At 45.3% G+C, this 24,711-nt stretch overlaps 1 pseudogene; it reads left to right on the forward strand.

Moving 5' to 3' along the window:
* The first annotated feature begins 8,209 nt into the window (after positions 1–8,209).
* Positions 8,210–9,041, forward strand: LOC120849925 (annotated as a pseudogene).
* The last annotated feature ends 15,670 nt before the right edge of the window (positions 9,042–24,711 follow it).

Here is a 24,711-nt window from a genome sequence, read left to right on the forward strand (position 1 = left end):
TCATGATGTAGAAAACCCGAGACTGGTAAAAGCAGGAAAACGGTCTCGAAGAAAAATGAACGGTTCTTTTCCCCTGTCTCTCTTCTTCGACACCGTTTCCCTGCTTTTACCACAGTCTCGGGTTTTCTACATCATGATCAAAGTTTCTCTGGCTGTTTTAACCATTGGCAGTTTTTATTATTCCCTTGGCAATCCGATGTAGCCCCCTCCTATTTTGGAAGGTGAGGAGCTATCCGCAGTATTTCAATAAATGACATGCGCTTCGACGAAAGAAGTGCACGCCGCCACAACTTTGTGGTACATTGCAGTGTCCTAGCATGCGAAGCCGATCCACACACACAGAGAGAGAGAAATAAGCACGCTCCCATGACGCCTTCCGAAAATTAGCGGCGAAGATTAGCAGACGGCGTGCGCCGTCTGCTAGTCTCCCCTACCAACTAAAGTCCCCAACTGCACGCCACGCGATCCTCAAAGGGTGCGGCGCCATATCTTAGCCGGCCTCTTTTATGCCGAAATGTATTTCTCTAATTGTATTTTATTGTATTTTTTTCGGCACGACGTCGATCTTAGAGGGCCCGACGAGCCACTCTGCCCGTCGCCCGCCACGTGTTATCGTTCACGCAACATGCGGGCTGCTTTGTTTTTCTTTCGACTACGAGGGGCATGGTAACGTTTAGGGAGGCAGAAAATAGCGTTGGCGCTGGAGACGTAAACAGCCGCGTCCCCGAAGTTATCGAAGCGAAAGAAAAACAAATTCCAGCTTGTGTTCAGTGAGCCACCTCTCCGCAAGCACCAAGAAAAGGCGAGGCATTATCGTTTCCGGTTTTGACGGACCCACGCGCTGCATTGACGATGACGTCATGCCGCTGTGTTGACGCAGCAGTCGGCACAGCGCATGCGCACACACTTTATGTGAATCCGATTTCTGCACACGTGATCCGGTTCCTGTGAAGGGAAAAGTAACGCTATGTTTAATCCAGATGAACCAACTAGCCCAACAACGTACCCTACTACGCTATTTCTTTTTTACCAGCCTCTCTCTCCCCGGCTTCACGACAAAATTTTTGAGCGAAGGCGCCGAGCGACTCGGCAGCACGTCGCGAAATTAGGCCTCGAAGCGACTGCTCCAAACCTGTCGTTTTGCGACAAAAGTTGTCGTGCGACAGCTGCGACTTGCCGGTGTGAACTCGCCTTAAAAAGCCTAAAAAAATGTTTTTATTTTAATAGTTTGTTAAGACATGCGTGTAAAGAAAAAAAAAAAGGATTTTACGCGAAAAAAAATTAGGGCAGTATTGACGGCGCCAGATTTTAAATTCTGCGCGCAAAGCCCATGACGTCACTAAATGGTCACGCACTTTTTCCACCTCAACGAGATGATCATGCACTCTCTCCACCTCAACGTGATGGCCAAGCCGATCCACATCTCCTCCACGCGTCCGAAATGCCGAGAGAGAAAACAAGTGGAAAGGAGGTGACTACCGACTAAATCGCGTTTGTGCCGTCAATATTGCTCTAATTTTTTTTTTCCGTGTAAAATTATTTATTTATTTCTTTTGACACGCGTGTACCAACCAAACTGTTTAGGAAAAAACTTTTTTTCATTTCCAGGTGTTTTTTAAAGGGGCCCTGCAATAACTTTTTGACTGGTTTTTAATTTGTACCGAACCGGGGCGCACTGAACGTAGTAACTTAATTAAACTTTCCTTTTCTCGAATTTCGCTTTATTTTAAAAGTTATAGGCAAATTAATATTACAAAAAAAAGCAAAAAATAACCTCCTTCTTGACGTCCTTGATCCTGGCTTGAATGGCCGTGAACTAGATGAGCGGTAGTGAGCTCAGCGAGCGCTCACGGCTGCCGCACTCCGTGTCGACGGCTCGAGGGGGCGCCACCAAAGCATGTTCTGGATAGGCTGTATAAAGCGGGCAGCCAGGGCGGCTCGCATTGCATTTGCTGCGCGATTAAACACTAATTCGGCGTTGCACTTTATTGGCCACAAACGACAGCAAACACGGGGTAAAAATCAGTTTAGAACGGGAGCCACTTCGCGCTGGCAAATCTGTTCGCCGAAGGCCTTCGGAACGCTCGGAACCGGCGGATCTTCGAGCCCGTACACAACCGCAGCGTTGCCGCATACATCCGGGACCTTTCTACGCTCGCCGCTCGTCGGTGCCTGATCCCACTACCGCTTTCTAGTGTCCTCCTGTTTACCATCGCAGTGACAGGTCATGCTCGCGCATCCTTTCATCTCCAGGGGAGCGCGCCGGTGCCTGGAACTGGTTGAGTGAACAAAGATTCCGATTTCATTTCCCGCGTTCTGCCGTTTCGCAACGCAACGCTAATCCCCAGCGTTGCGTTGCATTCGCACGCTAGCCCTTCTCTTGCGTTCTGCGCATGCGCACGTTCCCCCTCCGTTAAGCCCTCCGCAACGAAGAAGCTGCTACTGCGCCTGCGCGTTGATGGCCTTGACTGTAGAGTTCCGGGTATGGTAGCCGGTTGCGGAGAGCGTTGCGCGACGGCGAAAGCGATCTACGAAAACTCCCTAATTTATTTGCGTACGCAAAGCTATAGCGTACGGTCCACTAAAACTGGATACTAGAGTTTTAGTGAACCGTACGCTAAAGTTTTGAGTACGTAAATAAATTGCGGGTCGAAAGTGCACGTCCGTAGTACGCGTACTCACGCAACGCTGAGGATTTTGCGATGCGAGCTAGCGGCCCTTGCGGGAAGCTCTCGAGAGATCTCGGGCCCAACGAGAGCACCTGTTTCAAGATGGCGGTTACCTCGACTGACGCAGCAAGGGCGACGTGGTGTTCGCGAAGTTCAGTGTTACGTGAAATTGCGTGGTGTTCAGCCCGGCAATTTTTTCCGGGACCTACCGCGGTCGAATTAGATTGCCGTGCAGCTGAAGGGGTGCATATTGAAAATGTTCACCAGATCAACGCTGCGATCTGCTCAACGCTAAGCCTCTTCGCGCAGTTCATCGCCGACGGACGAACGACTCTTCAAGAAATTACCGAAGCTTTCGCTATGCACTGGACATCAGTAGTTCATGGATTTCTTCCCGCGATAGCATTGATAAAAGGTGCCGTTTCCACCGGACGATTGACGGAGGCTCCGTAATCGGATTTGGCTACGAACACGTACTAGCCTCTGTACCCCGCAGAAAAGCGCGCTCGACCAGGCAGCTGCGGCTAAGTTTAATTTGAAATAAAATTATTGGAAACGTTTTCATTTTCAATATTCCTTTTGAGGAGCATGGTGGCACTATAAGCACGCGGAGTTCTACGGCTCTGGCAAATTTAATAAAAAAGATCACGCGAGATGCTCACTCGTCAACGTAACGCACAGCTAAAATCGGCCAGAGCAGGTCGTTTTTAGCGTACGCTATACTATCACGTACCGGCCCATTCACACACTTGCATTTGACTACAAGCAACTGAGAAAACACCGGTTTTTAGTCCTCTTCTGACGGCTTGCGACCAGCTCCGCAGCAGCACATCCAGTTGTAAGCCGTTAGTACTCGGTTGCAAGTAGGGAGTTTTCGTAGATGGTTTTCGCCGTCCCACAACGCTCTATGATACCCGGAACTCTACAGTCAAAGCCATCGGCGCGCAGGCGCAGTAGCGGCTTCTTTGCGGAGGGCTCAGCGGAGGGGGAAACGCGGTCTACGAAAAGTGTGTGAACGGGACTCCGATACTCCGCCACCGCCTTTGCGGATGTATCGTATCGTTATCGAGTATCGATACCGGGGGTATCCGAGGTATCGGAGCGGTCTGCTAAAACTCTCTGTTGCAACGAATAGTGCAGCACATCCATTCAGCGCCTCGTCCCGCGATAGAGTTTGAAAAGAGGGGGCCGGTTTGCGTCCCCGAACTCCAAGTAGCTTGGGCGTCGCACTGCGCAAGCGAAAAAGCATTGCGCATGCGCAGTGCGAAGCCCCAACCTGCTTGGCGCCCGAAGCGTTGGTACGGTGAACCAGATTCTAGTGCACCACAGCGCTGGTGGCCCCTATTCTAAAACTCCCTAATATAGAGTTTTAGTTTATCGTTCCGACACCTGCAATACCCCCGATAACGATACGATGCATCATCCATGCGCAAAAGCATTAGAGAGTTTTAGTAGATCGTTCCCATGACTCCGATAACGATACCCGATACTCCGCCACTACCTCCCTGCGCTTGCATAGTATCGTTATCGGAACGATCTACTAAAACTCTCTAATGCTTTTGCGCATAGCCCTAAGGTTATAGATACCCTTTGAGGAACGTTCGGAATTTCTTTCTTCTTAATTTATCCACTTATAACTCGCCCGCGCGCGCGCGTGCGTTTTGTGCCACAGATTAGAGAACCTTCCCGGGGTTGCTGCGGGAAGAAATGCCATCGTATTTAAAGCAAAAGTAGCGCTTCAAAATAAAAGGGAGGGGAAAAAGAAAAGCCGCGCTGTCCTGAGAAGATAAATGAGCACCCGGCCGTCTGGCAACCGAGCCACACCTGAACTCTTGACTTTTATCGGTTGGCGGCCGGCCCGGCAGCCGAACAAAAGCTCGAGGGCTTGAACGCATCTTGGACGCCTGCCCATTTCCAGCCGCTAACAAGCCACGTCTCCGTTTCTTGACTCCTCCGGCGAACTGCTCGGCCCATTGCGTCGTACTTCGGCAAAATAAAGTCTTCACGGCAAAACAGAGAAAAAAGAAAGGAAAAAAACAAAAAAAAAAAAAAAAAAAAAAAACAAAAAAAAAACAAGGAAAGTAAAAGAGAGAGAGAGAGAGAGAGAAAGTTTCGTAGAACCTTTTGCGGTTCGTCCTCCAAACCTTACCGGTGGCCGTTCAGTTGAACAAACAACGGCTCTCTCTCTCTCTCTCTCTCTCTAAAAAAAAAAAGTTTATATATATATATATCAGTGTGTCGAACCGAAAAAAATACGGGTTCGGTTACGGTTCAGGTCCAGGTAAATTTATTTTGTTCCGGTTCAGTTAATTCGATCCGCGAACCGGTTCGCGAATCGGTTCGGGGCGCTGAACCGGTTCGCGAACCGGTTCGCGAACCGGTTCGGAAATTATAAATGACAATTTGCAACATCAAAATAAATTACAAATAAAACATCTGAAATCAGCACATAGAAACGGGATACATCGTAGTGTGTGGCTCAGTGATTTTATGTGCACTCAAAGGTTACCTCACCGACGTTTACGCATTCGGACTTCATCTAATTGGGTCCGACGCAGTAGCTGTAAAATCCGCGACCTCCTTACAAACCCACTTACAAGTAGAACTCGCTAACTATCCCGCCACCTCGGCGTGTAAGCAATTGAAGGAACAGTGGGGAGAAAATACAGCTTTCTTTATTTGAACTAGCCTTTGGTAACTCAAATTAGACCCTTAAAGAAGTTTTCATTAAACAAGATACGGAATATGAAAAACACTTCACCGAACGCAACGCCAGAAGGATGTAATAGGGTAAATATTAAAATAGAAGAGTTCGCTGTCTCACAAATATGTTAGCTTCTAAGCGCCTATACGAAACCGGATGCATTATTATTAAACTCCACAGCCTTTTCTTTTTTCATTCCGATGGAAGCAAGCTTCAAGAACTCGCGCGTTCTAGAAACATGTTATGAAATGAGCACACAGCAGCATTTAGGATTTACGAGATTGTAGGAAAATAAAATCCCGTGACGCGATTTTTTTTTCTTTTTTTTTTGCACATCCTTTTAGTTCTTTTTTTTCCGTGCAAGCCGCGACCAGCGCAATACTGGTTCCTATGTCAAGATTCATGGATGCAGCGTTTGTCAAGATTCATGGATGCAGCGTTTATATTCCTAAGACTGAGTAGAGAAGAAAAATATGTAAGCGAGGTGTGTGTCAGTTGACGGCACTTAAAAAACAAATGGCATTGATAGCACATTCATTGTCAACAGCGCGTGGCCGAACCGTTTTGACATGAGCCGGTAACCGTTATTTTTTTTTCCGGTTCAGTTCCGGTTCGGGTTCATCGCGATAACAATATAGCGGTTCGGGTTCGGGTTCAGTTCCGGAAAAAATACCGGTTCGGTTCCGGTTTTCGGTTCGGTTCCGGTTCGACACCCTGATATATATATATATATGAAAGGTAAAAATATTGTTAACTTTAGAAAGCAAAGGAAGACAAGCATCACTGTGAGCTTCGTCGCGTATATGTACACTGGGCAACACGGCTGAAAAAAAATTTTCCTCATATTTTTTTTTGTCTTTTAGTATAAATTGTTTTCGGGTGATTGATGTATGTATGTCTCCAACCTTAGCGGGATAATTTCGTACTAGTTCATGTCGTACCCGAGTTATAGTAAATTGCGACCAACACGCCAACGACGTCGTGTTCAAGCCAGTGTATGTACACAGCGTGAGGATCATGGTATACCTGAACATGGCCAACCGTAGACCGCCTCTTGCCTCTTTAACCGCGTATTTTCTTATCATGCACTCGTACGCTTTAACCGTGTCCCTTCCAAAGAGAGGAGAAGCGCGTGTGCTCTGCGGCTCAGCTGTAATCGACGCTAAGGCCGATGTCGCACATCATCATACGATGGTGTTCGCTGCATGTCTCCAGACAGTTATTGTACGACCAATCTGACGGGATTGTCATACGAGAAAGAAACGTGCCCCAGACGGTGTATTGCAACTGCCACAGACAGTAGTCCCGGGCTCGCGAGTGTAGGAATTAAGGAACAGTGAGAAATACAAACTAACGAACCTTTGTACCGGCGGTGTGACGGGGTTGTTAACACAGGAAGTTCCAAGAACATCGGGCAACATTTTCCTGCGAAAACTACGCATCGCACGCACGCACGCACGCACGCGCACGCATGCACGCACGCACGCACGCACGCACGCGCACACACACACACACACAGACAAAAAAAAGATTGATGTAGTCTCTACAGGGGAGCCAATTTAGTGAGGAATATATATTGCATTTAGAACAATTAAGTCCTCGATCAGTTTTCATTATTCACTTTTTGATCGGTAAAAATAGCTATCATGGTTTCAATTCGACACTCGCTAATCACCCTCAAAAACCAGTTTAATTAGTTCACTTGGGAAGATTTTGACTGCGTGGGAGACGTGACGGTACGTAGAGGTTCCTGCTTAGACGCAACGTTGGCGAAGCGAAAATGCGACAAAAGTTGAGTTGAATGCATTTTCCGAACCCAGAAGAACAAAGCACGCGCTCGAAATATTCATAAAATTAAATAATGAAGTGATTTTCAAGCCAGTGTAACGGTGCACCCGGCGAGTTTCAAAGTGGAACTGTAGCATATGCTTATTTTTACCAGTTAAAAAATAATTATGTTAAACCATAGCCTCCTTATACTCACAGAGCCTGGCAGTTCAGCGACGGAGTCATAGAGTGCCCGGTCGGAGATTTGGAGCGCGAGGATCTGGTAGCACAGAGCATTTCTCGTGGAATCTGGACGTCAGCGCACAGCTTTTACAGCGGCGAGGACCCGAAACACACTTGTTCGCTCGGGCGAAGTGTGTTTCGGCGTCTCGCCGCAGCGGGGCGCCAGTCACGTGGCTCTCCTCTCATCCGTTGTCTGCCGCTCCACCTGTTCGGCCGCTTCTCGTGGCGATCTGCCAGGCTTTGTCCGTAAATTGTTTCATTCTGCCCGACTACAATCATCTCAGCGTTGATAGAGCTGGAAAAAGAGGCGGTGGTGTCGCTATGTTACTTAAGAAATATATTTGGTACGAAATATTAAAGCACTTTTCTATAATCACCGAATGGATGAAATTTTGACTGTTCCGTGGTTTATCTCTTCCCCCAAGTGCTGCCTTTGTGCCTCTTATCGATGTTTTGAAGAGCTCTGTGGATTTGTAAATGATCATAACTCTAGATCTTATATCGCTGGTGATTTTAATATTGATTTGTTTATTGATAGTAACTTGCAATCTGCGTTTACAACTCAGTTTCGATCCTTTGGTTTTTCTAATGTCATCAAAAACCCTACAAGAGTAACTAGTACAAGAGCTTCTCTTCTTTACTTGTTACTATAAACTATGCGGATTTTCCGTACTATCTGCCGGCGTCATTTCATCAGATATCAGGGATCACCTTCCAATTTTCAGAGCGGCACAAAAACATCACTTCAGACAACATTACATTAGCTCGACAACAATTACATACCAACCTATTACGCAACACCAGTTAGATGCTTTCCGTTATGAAAATGAACATACAAATTGGTCTGTTATTTTTGAAATCCGATCGATAGATGATACTTATAATTATTTTTGTACATATATATATATTCGAATATATGGCAAGTATTTTCCATTTAAAACCGCAAAACCCTAAAAAAAAAAATAATAAACTCTCGAAAATCTTTGGTTACACCAAAACTTCTCCCTGTGATTCGCACAGAAAGCAAATTATATAGTCAGTTTGTGAAATCTAGGGAAAAATCCAAACTTAATTGAGATTTTCAAGAAATATAGAAACAAACTAACAAGTATGCTGCGAATAATGAAAAAAAATACATTAATATGTTTAATATCGATGATATACGTCAAAGGGACGTGATGTGGCAAATACTTAAAACGTTGCTTAACTACAAGCCAAAGGTTTACACCAGTTGAAATTAACATAAACGGTTGTATAATGTAATATAATGTGCACTTCAGTGCATGCCTTCGCCCTTGCCTAATTCTATATTTCTTTTTCCCACTGATGTATCCGAAGTCTTTAATATATTTATGAACCTAAACAATAGTAAAAATATTGATGCATACAATATGCAGATAAAACCAGCAAAGTATGTTCTAGATGTCTTAGCACAATACCCAACTTATATATTCAATCTTGCACTTGAGTCCGGTAAGTTTCCTATCGAAATGCAGACTGCCAAAGTTAGTGTGTTACGTAAAGGTGGTGATTTAAATAATATTAACAAGTTTAGACTCATTTCTATACTTCCAGCATTTTCTGAGCCAAATATAATCGTCTCTCATCTCGAGAAATACCTTTTGATTGCAAATTCTAAATTTGGTTTCCGTAAAAGCTATTCCATGAGTTAGCGTTATTAAAAAAAAATATTAGGAGCACTAGATAATCACTTATTAACATTCGGTATATTTTTAGCTTTATCTTGTGGGAACCACGAGTTTCCCGTCTCCCTATCTAGGCCTAGCACAAGCAGGCCGTGGGAGCGTTATGGCGACGTCATCCCGGATACGGGGGTAAGGCCGCATTCCTCGAAGAGGGCGTGTCTTCCCTCGCCCTTTTGGGTGAAAGTGCCTCCGGCGCACCCTTCGGAAATGATTGTGGACGTGGCCCATCTGCGGGATAAGCCACACTACCTACCCCGGGCGCGTCCACTTTCCGCTGGCTAGATAAGCGGCCGCGAACGGCGGCCCGGACTCTCGTTTTGGGGGAAGCTCTCGTCGTGAGCCTCTTTCTTTTTTGTGCTTCCCCTTTGTCCCACGAATCTGCCTAATACGGCAGCGGGGGTCCCCTCCAGGTGAATCTGTCTAATACGACAGCGCCGACACTTTACCGTTCCTTTTATTTATTAGTTTTGCCGACGGGCACAGCGTGGTGGCACAGGAGCCTAATAAACCCGCTTCTTCAGTATCTTTGTGTTTCGGAGTGAATCCTCTCCTCGGAGTCCACGGCAGCCTCCGGACGGACCCGACCGTAGCAGTCTTCAACATCGAGCTACGGAGTGGGATCGACCTCGGGGTGCAGTAAGGCAAGTCGAATCCCACAATCTAAAGCCTTCGACACAATAAATCATGATGTCTTGATAGAAAAATTAGAATACTACTATGGTATTCATGGAAAAACATTAAGTTTGTTACAATCTTACTTACAGAATCGAACTCAGTTTGTGTCTTTATAATCTTTAAGTCAGATATTTTAAAAATAACAAATGGTGTGCCTCAGGGTAGCATTTTAGGTCCCCTACTTTTTATTCTTCATATGTAAAACGATATCGTAAATTTTAATCGTGATCTTAAAATTGAGTTTATTATATATGCTAATGACACTAGCATCTTTTTTTTTCTACGATAAAGATATCCGTACTCTAGTAACTAAATGTAATAGTGTTCTTAACCGTGTTGAAAAATGGACAAAATTAAGATAATCACTTAAAGTTAAATTCGCAAAACACTAAAGCCATTTTATTTAAAAGTCAACATGCTCCAGTTATGATCACAAACCCCCTGATTTTGAACCACGAAGAAGTTGAATTTGTCGACACTTTTAAGACTTTGGGTGTTTTGTTTACAAACAGTATGTCCTGGAATAAGCGTGTTGATTACATTTCGTCTAAACTGTCCAAAACAGTGGGGTTGCTAACCAAATTTTAAACCATTGTTACCGCGTTGTGTTAAGCTTCATCTTTATAATGTTTTGGTACATTCGCAACTTAATTATTGTCATCTAGTTTAGGGAAATACAACAAATATGAATAAACTACATGTTTTACAAAAGAAAGCTGCGCGTGCTATTGCCAATGTTTCATACCATGATCATACCGAACACTTGTTCTCATTGTTTAATATTAGGCCAATTTCAAATATTTACAGGTCCCGTATTCTTGTGGCGTACAAGAAGTCTACGCAGTTTAAAAATAAAGTTTTTGGGGAATTATGTAACCTGGTCCATTTCACCTCCTCATGTCAACTCCGCCCTAAAGAAAAATGGTTTGTTTCACCATCACATACATCATACTACAACCACACACTAAATTACCAATTAACTACTTTATTAAATGCATTATTTTTAAAAACGTGTTGATATTTCATGCAATGACGCTGGCAGAGGTACCAGCATTATTTTAGGGTTGTTTTCTTAGGTACAACTAAGGCATACGGATCACCGTATCATTGTATGCTACAATGAATTTATTAATTTACCTTTTTTTTTCTCCTAATTTTGTATAATCTGTGGTCTGTACATTTAAAATAGTGTCCTTTCTTTCAATGTACCCATTTTGTTCGTTTTCTGAAATAGCTTGGGAATTGCCCGCTGTAAAAGGGGCCAGGACCTCCGTGAAGCTACTGCAGCAGCTTTTTGTCTTGGTGCCCCCGTTTCTGTGATGAAACAAAATGAAGATTTAATATATAGGGGGTCTCAATTATCCTTAACGACCTTTACCTCAATAAGGAGCTTTCGTAGATCGCTTCCACCGTCCCGCAACGCTCTCTGCAATCCTCTGGGTCTACGAGATCCGAAACGCTGCAAACAGTTAATTAGGGTTATAGCGGCGCGCATGCGCGCTAGGAGCGCTCCCGTTGAGGAGAGTTGCCGGATGTCGAAAATGAACTACGAAAACTACCCAGCAAATAGGCCCCTCGACAATCTTATTTCTGCGTAATGCGTTTTTTTTTTTTTTTTTTTTTTTACGTGAGACTTTTGGTTGATGTTTGGTGAAACATTTTGTATATATAAAACACAGGACGACTATGCGGAGAGCAAGTCGTCTGCTTCTTTTGCGATGACGTCAGAACGACGCCGAGCTCTGACATGGCTTTGATTGAAAGGATAGTGGGTAGACCTGAATGCTATAGATGTCTTGAAGTCTGCCCACTATTTATTTATTTATTTATTCATTCATTTCAATCTGTCAATAAGTGTTTGGCGTTCTCACATCATTCCAAACCCTGTGCAACAAGCAGACGAGTTTGCGCTCCGCGTAGTGAGCCACCCAGCGGGTTCGATCACGCGACTACCGAAGGCCAGAAGACGAGGCCTGCGAATGACGTCATCGTTCGTGGCTCGCCCAAGCGGCAAACAGGCCGAAGCGACTGACGCGCCCGTAGTGGCGGTCTTGGCGTCTCCGCCGCCTGCTAGCATCGCGATCGTTTTCAGACTCTGCTAGGTAGTACTGGTGAGGTCAAGCACATACGGAGCGCTAGTGTTTCGGGTTTATCGCGTCAGTGTCAGAAACGCGGACGACAGACACGCGCATAAGGGGAAGAACAAGATTGCAGCGATGCGGAGAAAGAGAGAGAGAGAGAGACGTCGTATCTCGTCTGCTTTGAGCGTGCCGCCTAGCCATTAGCCGAAAGTACGGCAGAAGCCTCGCAGAAGAGCGAGAGAGAGCTATCAGAATTCCGAGTGGTGATACAGCGTATACTCTCCTCCTATATAATTGCCGCTTCGTTCGTCCCCGAGTCAGGACGAGTATCTGCGTTTTTAGCGCTCTTATAATCACACTTGTGTAGCACCTCTCGTGAATTACAACATGAATTACAAAAAAAAAAAAAAAAAAAAAAAAAAAAAAACCAAAACACACAAAAAAAAAAAAAAACAGCTGCTATTAAAATCGACTAGAATTCTTCGCAATCCAGTTCGACGGCCTTCTTCAATTCGGGAGATCCGTGAACTGTAGTGTGTTCGCGAAATCTCAACTCGGAGCGCGTGGAGCGGAGAGCTCGCACTGCAGACCTCAGGGATATCCATGAGTTCAATCACCGCCCTTGCCCGTTCCGATCTGGATGAGAGCATCGTATACCGGCGTGAGACCGTGTATGAACTGCGTAATGCACGTTAAAGACTCCAGGCTAGAAGATACTGCACTGGCTAAATATCTCAGCTACAGCGGAGGACGCCCGTTGGGGCTCACTCTCAGCGATGGAATCTTAGCAATTGAAACGCTAAGAATCAAAATTCTTGTTTTTAGCGATTGAAATGCAAGGAACCCCGAAATGAGGCGGCAAGAGCTCTGCAATACCTGCAAGGTCAACGTAATCTCCTTCTCGTTACAATACCACCTACCATTAGACGGCTGACATTGAAAGTCGAAGAAAGTTCAATAGAGAGTTTTAGTAGATCGTTCCGATACCTCCGATAGCACCGATAACGATACTATGCATGCGCAAGGAAGGCGGTGGTGGAGTATCGGGTATCGTTATCGGAGTCATGGGAACGATCCACTAAAACTCTCTAATAACACCTGCATACCGCTCCTGCGGGCAGGGATGGTTTGGCTGATTTTACAATTACAAGTTACAAAGAGCATGTCTGCGTTTTGACTAGTACAGCAATAAGCGGCGATTTCCACCGAAACTACGATTTGGGGTGGTGGTATATTAAAAGATGTGATGATTGTATCCGGCCAACTATACGCTTTTTAGCAAGAACGTATGCTGACGTTTAATCGACGATAAATAAACAAAAAAACAATCGCACGTCTTTTTTTTTTCTTTTTTTACGCTTTACAGGCACTATTGTAAGAAAATAAATTTTATTAGAATGCAGATAAAAAGCAAAGGTTGAAATTGCTCGAGAGCGTGAGGTAATTCGTCGAGGTGGCTCCCGAAACGAAAATAACTCTTGTTCACTCCTCCATTATTTCCCGCGGGCAAAGGGTCGGTGAGGTCTGTGTGTTCGTTTTATGTTTATTTTATTTCATCTATGGGGCAGCCGGTTTTCGGGTAGACCCGTTTTGTGCGCAGTACGCAGGTTCTTCCAAACACGGAGAGAATCGTGTGAACGTATATTCACATCGAGCGTCACTCGCGGTCGCACCAGTCAGCTCTTTTTTTTTTTTTTATGTATATATTTTGTTTCATGCCTGGAAATTGCACCGAAGGGCACTGCATTTCTTAATATATTCATCCTGGGAAAGGGTCAGAAGATTCAACGGAATATGCCCCCACTGGTTAAAATTATCCAATAAAGCGCAAAAACAAAATTAAATGCAACGGCGATTTGTTGAATCACCCCTGTTTTATTTAAACGAAACAAGAAATACAATTCACAATCATGCCGATTTTATACTTTTCAAAATTTGCTTTTAACCGAAAACGTGTCAGTATTTTCTAACAGTATATATACGCCATCGAGTCGTCAGCTTATTTATTAATTTGTTTTGATTATCCCGCAGTGCCAGAAAGTTATTTTCTAAAAAAAAAAAAAGAAAAAGAGAACGTGTTTTTTGTTTTTTTTTGTTTTTTTGGTAGCCGCAAAGGCATTGATACAGTCAGAGACGACTTGAGACACGCAGGGCGTGGCGTGACCTTGAGCATCTCATTATCGCTTTGGAGCCAATCAAGTTGCGGCATGAGCGTCGAAGGACCAATCACGAAACAGGAAGTGTCAGCATAATATACGCCACGCCTCGCGTTTCAAAAACTGTCAGGGATACAGCATGTAAACTAACGCATCTATAGGGCGCTTTAAAGTTTGCGGCCCGGAAAAAGTCGGTTCTTCAACGTATCTTGGTTCTGCAACGGCTAAAGTGCCTTAGAAGCAATAGTTTACATGCTCTAGAACGAGGTGAGTTAAACTGAAGTGATATCAGAATTTGCAATATCATAACTTGACCATTACTGCTTCAAAGAGGAAAGAAAGAAACCCTTCGCTACGATGTCGCTTTGTTCTTCTCCTCTCCAGCGTTCGCTCTGCTAAAGTAGAAAGAGGTGGGAGCCTCCACTTTATTATTAACCTGTCACCGACTATAATATCAACTTGAGTTTTACATGCCGCGTCAAAGACGTCCTTGTAACTTGAAAAAAAAAATCCTAAAAGGCAAAGCGCGCCAAGAATTATGGGAACGTCCTGTACGCTCCTCCTTTCCTCCCGCAGCATATACGTGATCAAGGTCGCTCCTGTCGTCTGCTACTATTAGCCCCGAGAAGTTCGCCTGGCGCCACCTTACGGCGAACCGGGGAGACGTCACGGCGAGGAGAGAATTTTTCCCCGACTCACCCCGCTCGCCCTGTGGAGGCTGTGACGACGCCAGCTGTCGGCGCGCTCGTTTCTATTTAATTTTTTTTTGCGTGTTTTTCGTAGGAAGTGTAAATTTTTATATATGCCTTTATTGAGGTATGGCCTGTAGCTACAGGCGAAACTTCAACGAACATTTTAATCATGGCTGACAGGCCAGGCAACGATGAACCACAGCTGGTATGTGAAAATAAAGAAATATGGCCACAATTGCAGGGGCATCACTACAGATTTACATCTAGCACAATAAACGCTGCTGATGGTCCGAATGAATCGGCAAATTATATATACTATTTTTTTTTTTTGTATCTGTGTCTTTAAAGGGACCATGAAATGACCTTTTTACTTTTTCCAGATAACTTTTACATTAAACCGTCAATGTTCACTGAATGCCGAACAGGCATCCGTTTTCGTCTCGGTTTATTAACTTTTACACAAAAAATTATTGAAATATCGACTTTTTCATTCTCTCCAACTGACCGCAAAAGAAGCCGTGACGTAGACCGTTTCCGGAACCGGAAGTTCTCTCGGCAGTAGGAGAATGGGAGTGATGGGAGTGTTAGCGGCAACGAGTTGGGGTGCGCCGGTAGGTTTTACTGCGCTGATATCACCGACGTATTTCCTGAATCGGCGCCTCTCATCGCCGCATCGCAGCTGAGCGAAATTCAATGAGATATGTTGCGCTACAGCGACAGCATGGGACTAGTCCCATACGCCGGTATGCCTGTTGGGAAGTGCAGCGAGTCTTGTCACCACCCCGTCATTGTTGGCAGAAGGGCCGGCCCGTGTCAGTCGTTTGCAAAGCGACGTAAATGGCGTTTTTCGCGGCCTCCGAGATGCAGGAGCGAGCCGACGTTAAAAAAGATACGTTTGAACTACGAGTGTCAGCAAGAGCCACGTAAATACCTGTTTACACTCGGAGCGGACGCGCGCGCTTGATGGAAGTCTTGTATTCGCGCTGTTGGTAAGCGCTTCGGGACCGTTCTTTTACGATTGCAACTCGATACTGACGCGACACTCGGCAAAGAAAGGTTGGACCGGGGTCGACAGTGACGTGCAGTCTGTCAGAATAAAAATGGCATACCAATAACAAAGTGTACATACCGTGTTACGAAGGCAATCCATGCGGCGTTTATTTCAGCTCTATATCACACAAAACAAGAAGATAGAATCGACGAGAGTCCCTTTGCGACGAGTGTTCGTCAACACTGCCTCGGAAAACAAGGGGAAGAGATTGACCTCACCTCTTAATCTAGAATTGAGGTCAGTGATCAAACTATAATACGGGAAGGGTCCACAAGAGTCGCGCGGGCATATTCCATTTAGCACGCCAGCCGGTCGTAGGCAGACGGTCTTGCGACGAAGCAACGCAGCGCCGAGTCGGAATGCCTGCTAGGCCTATACGCTTCGTCAGAGTCGGTGAATCCAGCGTTCTTGTTCGTCGTGGTCTGTTTTCAGTACTGTTTTCTTGCTGCTTGAAGTCGGCACGCGCGGGAAGAACACGTAGAAAAATAAACGTTCAGTCAGTCAGAGTTTTGAGAGGAAGGAAAACAAACAAAATAAATGTTCGTCGGTCGCCGTCACCCAAGTAACTGGCGGCCCTGCCCTACTGCGCACGCGCAGTAGTTGCTTCGTTTACCACACGATAGATGGCGCTTGGCTCTCAGCATTATCAAATTTGGCAATTTTCGCCACACATCTCTAATTATGCTACAAAATGTGGATCTGAATATTATTTAACAAAACTTTTAGGAAACATTCGCCGGCTATTTATTGTTTACGATCGCGGTGCTGGTGAGGTAGGCTCTTACCCAATAGGCGATGTGGATTCGGCTGACGTGCACCGATTCTGCGTATGCATCGTAGTGAACAGGCGAAGGAAGGAAGGCGCAAAAGAGTCCAGTTTTCTTTTAAAAGTTCTATAGCAAATACTTTTTTTGGGCTCCCTATTTTTGTGTTTTTGTGTTTCTTTTCACACCTTTTACGACGTGCGGTGGATGAAACTCGATTTTAAAATCATTTCATGGTCCCTTTAAACAAGATCGCCGAAGCAGAAAAGCTGATGCTGCTCGAGCAACGTGCTAAATACAGTCTCGGCCATGGGGAGAGAATCACAAGTAAGACAGCCCAAGTGCAGGGGCAAAGTAAGAAAACAAACAAGGAACATTTATTATATACATTGCTCGCACTTGACCTTTGCTGGATTCGGATAATATTTCAATGGACTACACGGGTGATATCTGTGGACTTGTTTATATGAATCCTCAAGTAATATATAACAAACGTAAGTTATGGTGCCTAGCTCGTTATTAGTCCATTAAGCCCTAAAATTGAGATTTTACTTAAATCGAATTGTCCTGAAGCTAAAGTACCAGAAGCTTTTCTCACGCAGACTGTCGCCCTTCACAGGTTCCACATTTTCTGCTACCAGTGCTGCATCTACCACTGGACAGACGTTCGAATGCTTGCTTTTACTCCTGTTTTCCTCTGTTGTGAGAGAGTCCAGTTGCAGGGAGTTTGGAGGCTGAGGAAGCTTTTGGGGACCGGCGGCAGTGACTCTTAAATGGAAATGACAATTCAGACTAAACGGTGTATTTTCTGAATACCAAAGGCTGGAATAAAGAATGTCAGGAAAACGTATAAACATTCCAAATTACGGCACTATTGCTGTGCATATTTTGGGCAGTTTACTACATATCATAGAGGCAACTGGGGGAAATTCGGCCGTTTTTGCTGCTACCATACAAACTAATTTCCAGTAATTGTGAATCCTCTAAGAAATATGCCTGCATACGCGTATAAACTATATAATTGATTCAGGAAGATGCTACATTTATGTAAAACAACCCTGTTCCGTGAGCACTTCAAAGATCATCAGACGCAGGGCCTTTAAAACGTCTGCAAACCAGCGCATGCAGAGTGGCAGCGCAGAGTCGGGGTCGCGAGCTAATTTGCCGACTACCTAAAGGCCCATGATATAAAGGCCGCTTCAGATGCCTTGAAAGCGGGATGTAATATCGTCCTAAATCATGAACATGCAAGGAACAGAATTCCAGCGTCTGAAACACTTGCGTCACCGCTTCACCGACCCCTCTCAAGATTGCCTTGCGTCGTGTGGACGGACGGGGAGGTTCATCGGCGTAATTGCCTCCGCCGATAGTTTTCGGAATTTGTAACCCAATTTTAAAGGTAAAAGGGATAAGCAGGCTTATAAAATGTACGGAAGCACGTTAATATCGGCCTAACTCAACGTCTTGCACATCGGGTAAACGAAGTCCGGCTCCTCGAAGAGCTTGCGGCACACAACGCCAAACCAGGAAACCGGTGCTGGGAAGCGACCCGATGCGAGATCGCGGAGCGGGGTACTCGCGCTGACGTCACGGTACACCTCACCCAATCAGGGCGCGGCGACCGCAGCGACGCTTTTGTTCGCTCTCGGGGCTAATAGCCGATTCAATACAGTCTGTTCCTGGCATTCTATTTGGCGCCGCGGACGGCGCTGCACGCTTTGCAAATGGTTCAAGTCACCAGGCTCGATCTAAAATGGACCGTAAAAATCGACTCCTGCACGTAGCCATCTAAACTCTTCGTCAAAGGTGTATTTCACAGGTCGTTTTTTTCTTGTAAAATTACAAAGCGTAGCTTTCTTTCTGTAAAAAATAAGGCCAAAAAACTTGCCAGGGTCTACGGCGGGCAGCAACGCAGACGACAGAGGTCCAGTAGCGGGGTGTGTTTGGCGTTCGTATTGATAGATGGCGCTACCTCCTTATCGCGACGGCTGGCGACCACCGTGGTTTATTAAAATTATCATAATCTTTTTTAAATGTTCCGTCGGTTAAAAAATATATGCGAACAATAGAAGCAAAACTTAAAGTAAAAAAAAAAACGCGTCTGCAGAACGGCGGCGCTTTTACTGCCAACGGATTTCGTCTGCGTGTCGTCTGCTATCTTTCGCTCGTCGGCTGCACCTTCAGACGTAGAGTAACTGTATAGGCTCTGCTTGCAGAGCCAGAGTATCGCGTTCCTTTTCCTTTCGCCGCCATCTCCGTATTGGCGGAGGAGTGGGCACGTGGGCAGAACTGGATCCGACCTTCGTGCGGGAAAGCGGCCTTCCAGAGCGCCGAGTTTCGGGAGAACATATTTTCCGCTTTGAGTTCGCCAAATATAGATCCTAGACTAAAATCGAACGAACCGAAAGCTTCCTAAGTCATTGAACATTACGTGCGTCAACTGAGTACAATACAATCCTGTCTTTTTTTATAACGCGAGCGATGTTTTGGACATCCGCTTCCAAGGTATGGGAAGCAGACGACACGGACGACGATCGCGTTGCTCGCGTCTGCGGCTCTCGCGGAGTGATACGCGATACGCGACCGGCACATCCGGCCATCTTGGCGAGTCGGCGAGCTCTCGTGCGAAAGCGAGGGGACGGCGTTTTCGTCAGCCGCTGCGTCGTTTACCGCAATGAATTGACGACGACTTCACTTCACACGCGACCCGCAGGATCCGCGGGTGCGATTTTTGCAATCGAGAGGGAAACAGAAAACGACGGGACAACGATGACGGCGCCTGCGCTGCCCGTCGCCGCACTATTTTCCTTACCCAGCGCGCCGCAGCACGCCACAGCACGCCGCCTCCCGTCTGCGCCTTCGCGTCCCCTGCAAAAACCGACCGTGGCTTCCCGCAGTGCTTGGCTCCAGAATGGCACCATTGCGGTACTCTGCTCCGCAAGCGGAGCATATACAGTTACTCTATTCAGACGCTGCTTCCGACGCCATCTATCAATACGAACGCCAAACACACACCGCTACCAGACTTGGTCGTCTGGGTCGCCGCCCGCCGTAGATCCTGGCAAGTTTCTTGGCCCTATTTTTCACTAAAAGAGAACTACGTTTTGTAATTTTACAAGAAAAAAACGACCTGTGAAATACACCTTTGACGAAAAGTTTAGATGGCTACGTACAGGCGTCGATTTTTACGGTCCATTTTAGGTCGAGCCTGGTGACTTGAACCACTCTATATATATGCAGAAGGTAGATTTGTCTTTCGCCAAAATTAATTTCTGCAAAACATTGAACATTGTTTTTATTTGACACGTAAGTTTACAAAAACACATAAGCGAGCCTGAATATCCTTAGCAAGCGCATGAGGTTCCGCTCCGTTCAGTTCAACGTGCCTCCGCCCATCAGAGCACATTGGAATCAGCCGCTCTATCGGTTTTCATTTTGTTTCATGCCCAACACTACCGATATCCACAAAATAATCGTCAAGAAAGACAATGATACGCGCAAAGATTGGAGCTGACAAATGTTGGTCGTGCGGGGCGGCCAACATCTGCGGAGTTGTCTCCGAACTACAGATGAAGGGCTGCCCGACTTGCCTCCGCCCGTCAGAATACATTGGCATCGTGCCGTTGTATTGATATTCGTTGCTTTTTATGCCCCATATTAGCGTATACTGAAACAAGAATGGCAAAAAAAAAAAAAAAAAAAAAAAAAAAGCTAGTAGGTGTTGAATACGTTGGTCGAGAACTTTGCCCTGCAAAAATGGCGACAGCTGGAAGCAACGTTACTAAAACACTCAGTTGGGAAACTCCCATAGAGACAGCCCTAAAAATATGGCCCCAACCTGTCTCCAAGGACCGAGCTAATGACGAACACAACGCCACCATTTCTCCCGCAGCGGCCACTCGAGAAACTGCACGTGAGTTCTATTTTTGGTTTTTGACAGGGGTGAACCCCCGTCTACCCGGCGGACGCGCCGCGTTGAACTACTGAAGTTAAAATGCACCTAGGTCGGGACGCGCTACCTGAAAGGCCCGCTGAGACATGGTTTTATAAAAACAATATTAATTGTTCCGCAAAACCTTGCGAACTAAAAATGATAAAAACATCACGCGCCCATCATTTGGTACTAAACTCCAATAAATTTCATACAAAAAGAGTCTTTTCCGTTTGTTTTTACGCAAAAAACAGGCTTTCAAAAAGCTCGAGGTTACCATAGTACAGACAAACGAAAAGGAGTGGCGCTGTTGTCTCATTTAGCTCGGTCTCGGTGGACGCCAGCGGCCCAGGTTTCGACGGCGAGTTTCCCAACTGAGTGTTTTAGTAACGTTGGCTGGAAGCTAGGCCAGGAAAGGGGGTGTACGCATGCGCAGAAGTTTACTGAAAAAAGAAAAAAAAAACTCATTTCTACACTTCTTTTTTTTTTTTTTTTTTTTTTTTGAGGGGGGAAGGGGAAGGGTGGGGGAAGTATTACATCACGATTTGGTGCAACAACCAACTTTCGTTTCTCTCGCGCTCCCTAGCAGTAGCAACTTTGTTGTCCGCATCTGCAACGCACTTGCGAAGTATGCGATAGCGTCCCGAGAAAAGAAAGCCGGGCGAAGACTCCGAAAATAACCCTTCTTTTGCGTCGTCTTGCACCGCACTCGAAGCGGGCGCAGCGGCAGACGACGAAACCGACAGTCTGCTTCAGATGCGTCATGACGTCACTTCCTTCCAAAAAACAAATACGAAAAAAAAAAAAATCCTTGTTACAGGGTTGCAAGTGCGGCGTCGTCTGATAGTTCCACTCAAAAGAGGTTCTATGTATGCTCAGAACGGGTATCCACTGCTTGGTAGACCGAAATGACAGCGCGAAAAAAAGACTGTTATTGAAATACTGTAATTGAAATGGTGCTGGGTTTTCAAAATACGAGGGGGACCGAAAATTTGTTTGAATACAGCAAAGTTTGATTTACTGGGAGTTTCCTCTTATAGAGACGCATAGGATGGGACCTGCAGGTTAGTCTGAATTATCCGCATGTTTGAATTAAGAGAGTTTGAATTAACAAGATTCGACTGTATCTACCGGACAAAATGACGAAAACTACCCGCCGAGTTTGTTTTCTTACATTGAACCGAAATTACAAAAATTAGAAGCCTCAAATAAAAAAAAAAAAAAATATATATATATATATATATATAAAAAGATATGCAAGAGAAAATACTAGGAGCTTATTTTCGTCACTCGGCGGGGACAGCGGCGACGGTTCCAAGTGAAATCACGGCGACTCCTCCACAAAGTATCTAGAAGCCGTTCTTGCCGCGTGGGATTCCGATAAGAACAGGATAAACAAGACGTCAGATTGATGTCTGAGCCCTGCCAGCTTCTGAGAGAGTGCTCTTTTATGGCTGCAACATTTACTCACATTTATGATTTATGAGATCGAGAGAAGTGTCGTGTCTGATATGACCTTCCCGTGATCCGTCTTGGTGCAGTAAGTTTTGAAATGAAACAGTGTCGAAGTGCGCCATTCTGCCTTCGAGGTATAGACGCCTTGCAATGATTCAATAGATGAGTCGCAACGCGACGTCCTATATAACGGGTGATATATATATATATATATATATTAGGCACAGATTTGTTTAAAAAAAGCCGTGGAAGTTACACTTATGTCGCTTGTGGAGGGGAGTTATACGGTCAAAGGGGCATTATGTGGGTGGTTAATTTCTCCGATAAGGCGGCTAATTAATTTAAATTCGTTAATTCACTTTTTAATTAGTGAAAATAGGCCTATGGTTCTAATTACAAACTTGCTCAGCGTCATCGGAAACCACTAAATCAGTAATTTCCGGAAAGACTTTGAGCGCGTGAGAAGGGTAGTAGTGGACTAAGGTTACCTCTCGTGGAGCAAATACAAGGCTAGCAGTTACGGAACGCCGATGATTAGATTATCACCGCGTTCCGCAACCGCTAGCCTTATACCTGCTCCACGAGTGGTGACTTTAGTGCACTACTACGCTTTTCCCGCGCTCAAAGTCTTTCTGAAAATTACTGATTTAATGGTTTTCGATGAGGCTGAGCAAGTTTCTAATTGGAACCATATGCCTATTTTCATGAATTAAAAAGCTAATTAACGAATGCTCATTAATTAGCCGACTGATCGTTATCATTAGCCCCCTGTGACTATGCCCCCCCGGCCGAATAACTGACATGCACAAACAGCATAAGTGTAACTTTCACGGCTTTTTTAAAACAAATCTGTTAAAAGTGAAAACAAAGCACGCTGTGTATATATAGTCAAAGATGCGTACTGTCGGAGTTGCTACTACAAAGTTTATAACGGCGTTTCGAGCGGGGACCGCTCTTCATCAGGTCCCGGTCTATTGTTTTATTTCTACCCTACTTTATTTTTTTTTTCTGGAATTACAATTTATAAAATAGTGCAAACTGCATGCTAGCTGAATGTCGTCTTCGTAAGGTGTTTGTCGCGGTAGGCGGACATTATTGGGCAGGAGATGGAACTATAGGGAGCGCTTTATCGAGCTTGTTGTCCCCACAGCCCGGTGTTTACCAACACAGCATAACAAAGAAATTGAACCTCGCCGAGCACGGTCTGGGCACGAGTGCTTCGCTTTGACGAGTGCTTTGGCCGCACGAGGAGCGGCCTTCGAATCGTCGTCTTCGATTTCTCGGATCAAAAACAAACAAGAAAATGGGGTTCGTTGTCTCCACAGCTGAAGCGCACCGCTAGAGGCGTGACTGTTTAATCTCCTCCCCAATAGGGCGCTTGTCTCTTCTCTCTTCCCTCTTCTCTTTTCCTTTCTATTTTGGCGCAGTTTTAACCATGTTCAATCATTACCAACTCGCCCAACTAACCACTTTACTACGGATAACCAGGGGCGGATGCAGGAATTTCAAAGGGGAAGGGGGGGGGGGGGTCAGGTGTTGGTCAGCGTACCATATGTTGAGGAACCCCCCCCCCCCCCCCCCCCCCCCCCCCGTTTCCACGCCCTAAATTTTTACACATGCAGAAATCAAGAGGGGGGTCAGGACATCCACACCCCCGCCTGTAAATCCGCCCTTGCGGATAACCGCCACAGTCCGTTGAGTAATTAACTGAAATTCGTAAAATATATGTTAATTAGTGAAAATCAACATTTGGCTTCAATTAGAAACTTGCTGAGCATCATCGAAAACCACTAAACCAGTCACTTTTAGAACGACTTAACGCGGATGATTAGATTATCATCCGCTAGCTTTGCGCCTGCTGCACGTTTGGTGACTTTGGTGCACCACCGCGTTTCCCACGTGCTTCAAGTCAGTCTAAAAGTTACCGATTTGGTGGTTTTCGATGATGTCCAGCAAGTGTCTAATTGAAAACATGTTTATTTTCACTAATTAAAATATAATTAACAACGATTCTTGTCGAGCTCGCTTGCACCCTTGCATTATCATCATAATTAACAGATTTTAGCTAATTACTCAACAGACTGCGGTGATTATCCGCTCCAGCATGTAAACTATAAGACTTTTAAGGCCATTTAGACGTCCCGCAAAAGTCGGTCTCTTCACGTATTGCACTGCAATTTACTACATAGGTGCAAGGAAATGTTAAAAGTACAATAAAAAGGTTACCTAGTTAAAAAAAATAATAAAAAACAGAAACCTGTTTTTGGGCAGTCTACGCCGCAACTTCGCACACGATGCACGTGAAGGGATAAGTACCGTCAACAGATGGCGCACGCCATGTCGAGGGACGGCTAGAGTTTTTGACGTAAGAAGAGCGTGTTGATGCGCATCAAGAGTAAATAAAGAAGAAAGATGTATAGACAAAGACAACAGCCCGCATAAGTTCAACTATAGCGACGGACTTATAAGAATTCCAAAAGCGAGCAACCGATCAAAGGTGGGGAAATCGAGGACAGGGAAAGTAGCTAAGAAGAGCGGAACTAGGGAAGAGGCGATAAGACAAAATGCAAAGCCAGGTCGACAGGGTCATCTCTGATTTGAAAAATTCAACTTCAGTTTTCGTCAAGAACAAGGAGGGATCAGAAACGTTGTTGCTTAATTGCGCTGTTCATGGAGAACAGTACGGAGAGTTTCCAACTGCTGGATCGGAGTCACGTGGTTTATGGTCCGCGCTTGCGAGCTGCGAAGAGGTGACGAAAACGTTTATCGTCTGCCAACGTCTCCGCCTTTCCTTCTGCTTTCGCCCTCGCCACGCAG

The sequence above is a fragment of the Ixodes scapularis genome, unplaced genomic scaffold, assembly GCF_016920785.2.
Source record: "Ixodes scapularis isolate PalLabHiFi unplaced genomic scaffold, ASM1692078v2 PGA_scaffold5__190_contigs__length_132052651, whole genome shotgun sequence".
Classification (NCBI taxonomy): Eukaryota; Metazoa; Arthropoda; class Arachnida; order Ixodida; family Ixodidae; genus Ixodes; species Ixodes scapularis.